This window comes from Myotis lucifugus, unplaced genomic scaffold (genome assembly GCF_000147115.1).
Source record: "Myotis lucifugus unplaced genomic scaffold, Myoluc2.0 scaffold_212, whole genome shotgun sequence".
NCBI classification, from domain to species: Eukaryota; Metazoa; Chordata; class Mammalia; order Chiroptera; family Vespertilionidae; genus Myotis; species Myotis lucifugus.
Window position 1 is genome coordinate 720,452 of NW_005871260.1, and position 3,419 is coordinate 723,870.

Genomic DNA, 3,419 nt, shown 5'->3' on the forward strand with positions numbered 1-3,419 from the left:
TGTTTTTTAATCAGAGTGAAGTTTCTGTTTACATTTGTGAGATTATTTTTTCCCCTTTAACTTTTTGGGTGGCTGCTTTATATTAGTGCATTTCCTTACTTTAAATCATGCTTAGAATAAGCTCTGTTTGGTCATGGTGCATTTTCTAGTATTAAACTCAATCAACCACTAATATTTGTTTGCATATGGGTTTTGCAGCAGTCTGTAGATAGATAGATAGATCAAGCATGTGAAACTCAAAGACTAACACGGCCAAATAAACAAGGTTTAAGTTTATGTGGGCCGCAAAAAAACAAAAGCTTCAATTTTCATAGAAACATAGGTTTATTTCGATAGAGACATGCTGAATACAAAGGGCTGAAATAAGTGAGTAATCATTAACATAGAATAATTGAACATTTAAATAAAAATTAATATTTTTTCTTGATCATTAACTTACCAGACACTGAATAACTGCACAAGTTAATAATCATAATGCAGAAAAAAATGGCGGAGGCTTAGACGGACGTGTTGGTGCTTTGTCCCGGAGCAGATAGGGGCGAGCAGCTGAAACGGGTAACAATCAGCCTGATCAAGCTGGGGAGGTTCAGCTGAGAGACAGTCTGCAGCCAGGAAAGACAGAGAACTCCTAAAAAATGCGGATGGGTTAGAGATTTGAGGCTGAAACCTCCCCCCTGGGGTGCCAGCGCAGCGGCGAAGACCGCGCCATTCTTGGGTAGCTGTTACCGGCATCCAGAGATCGGCTACTAACCCCGGCCGGCTACTAACCCCGGAGGGCAACGACTCCACAAGCAGCGCGACCTGCAAGAGCCCAGAGGGAGACCTGCACCCCCTCCATGGAAAGGTTAGACTTACCCCAAAGGTGCGGTTTGCAGTTCAGGTTGGAGCGAGGAACGCGCGCGCGGGCACAGGGGGAAATCTACCCCCTCCAAAATCCGCGCCCATAGAGGCCAGCGTGACCCGCAAGTGGGGAGGGCTCCCGCAGGGCTGCTGCCAGAAGGTAACACTATAAATGAGCCCATAGTTGGACTGGATGCAAAAGGGCGGCCTCAGAGTTTCCCTGATAGCCGGCTACTTGTCGCCAGGGGCTTGAGCGCGCGCAGACATTCCGCGCAGACACTCCGCGCAGTTCTGGAGGGTGGAACCCTGCGAGTTCGAACAGCTTCCCAGGCTCTTGTTTGCACACTTCCTCTTACTTCTGTGAGTTTGATTGTTGGCCCCAGTGCATGTGATTGCCCAGTTGGGGTCACTAGCAGAGCTTGTAGGGGAAGATTGTTTTTGGGGAGCCTGGGAAACAGAGCTGGGAGTGACGCCTGGGGAACCAGCGCTGGGCGGAGCTGGTTCAGGTACAATAGAGAGCTTCTGGTCAGAGAGAACTTATAGCCTCGGAGGTCAATCCAGACACACTGCCACCCAGAGGCAGAGCCATGAACTGACTCTTCTGTAAATACAGATAAGGCAATAAGGGGATTTTACGGCCGGCCTTAAAATCAGGACTGTGGCTTACAACACGGAGGAACAGTGTAACAGAGGGAAATTCAACATTCTCCTGAATTCCGGGCATGCCAATAAGAAGAGTAGAAGATCTGAAGCACCTGCATTACTGCACATTTTTATTTTTATTTTTTTAAATTACTTTTTCTCCTTTTAACTAAGAAAACATTTTTTTTCTTTTTTCTTTTTCTCCATCACCTGATTTTGCCCTTTCAGCTACTACATTTTTATTTTTAACTAGTATTATTACCGCTACCATTTTACCACTCTTTAAAGTGTCATTTTATTTTGTCTTTATTTTATTTTGGGACTAATGTTCTCCATTCTATTTTCATCGTTCCTTTAGCAACATTTTTCTCTACCTCAATTTGCCTCTGTGCTAAACAATCTCCCCCACTTTTTCCCTTTTGCTCTCCTGTTTCTCTTACCCTACTCCAGCTTTTGATTTTCCCTACTCTTTTTACCCCCTGTCAAAATTTAACCCTGCTTATATATCCTACGTCCAATCCCCTGTTCTAAATCCTTATACACCTTTCCCTTATCTTCCTTCACTATCCAATTTTTTTTTCTCTTCTTCTTCTTCTTTTCTCTCTCTATTGTTTTATTGTTGTTTGCTTGATTGACGAGTATATTGGGTTTTTTTTTTTAGGATTGTTTGTGATGTTAGACTGCTTATTCTTTTTATTTTCCTGCCCCTCCCTCTCCCCCCCCCGGTTATTTCTGTGCTTCTGTTTCCCCTTGCGTCGCTTGATATTATTGGTTGTTTGTAGTTTGTATTCATCTCCAGGAATCTGTTGCTATAATTTGTTGGTATTAGTGGCGGACCTATAGGAGTTTTCTCCTCACATAAATAGTCTCTTCCCCTTTTATACTTCATTCTCTTTTCTCTCTTACTTTTTTTTCTTTTTTTTCCCTCCTCTTTTTCCCCTCCCTTTTTCCAATTTCATTTTTGCACTCTTTTTTTTCTTTCTTTCTTTTTTCTCTTCTACCTTTTTCTCTTCTTTCCCCCTTATCTCCCAACTCTCTTAGCTCGGGTGGCCACCTTTATTTGGGGTTAGTAATATCGTAAATACAATAGTGTTCAGTGCCTGGTACGTTGTGCCTTGTTGTGTTGTATTTTGTGCCTTTAAATCAACGCAGCAGATTCAAGCAACAGCGGCCTCCTCATCACCACACGCTCTGCCTGGGGAACAGTTGCTGTGTGTGAAGCCTCCCTCCACCAGCCAGAAGAGCCACCACAGCTGTGAACAGCACCCACCAGAGGCTCTGCTATCAACAGAGGAGCCGCTGCTACCACAACCGCCCAAGGAGCAACCACAGCCCGAGGAGCCACTGCCACCCAGGGAGCAGCCACTGCCACCCAGGGTCCAGCCACTGAACGACTCAACAACTAGTCATGTCAGTGAGATCAAACATGGGTAGACAAAGAAACCCCCAAAGGAAAGAAAAGGAGGACTCGCCAGAAAAGCAGCTAAGTGAGACAGAGATATGCAACATGACGGAAAAAGAATTCAGAATAAGGTTCCTAGAGTACATGCACCGGATGTTCAAGAAGCAAGAAGAAACAGATGAAAAACTCAACTACTTATGCAAGAAGCTAGAAGAAACAGATGAAAAAATCAACAACTTAAGTAAGTCCCAAGAAGAAATGAAGAGCGACATAGCTTCAATAAAAAACACCATTGAAAGTATCAACAGTAGACTGGGAGAAGCGGAGGACCGAATTAGTGAATTAGAAGACAAGGAAGCAAAACACACTCAAACTGTACTGCAAATGGAGAAAAAAATTAAAAGACAGGAGGAGAGCCTAAGGGAGCTTTGGGACAACATGAAACGAAACAACATACGAATAATAGGGGTGCCAGAACAACAGAAAGATGAAAATGGATTAGAAAACCTATTCGAAGAAATAATATCAGAAAACT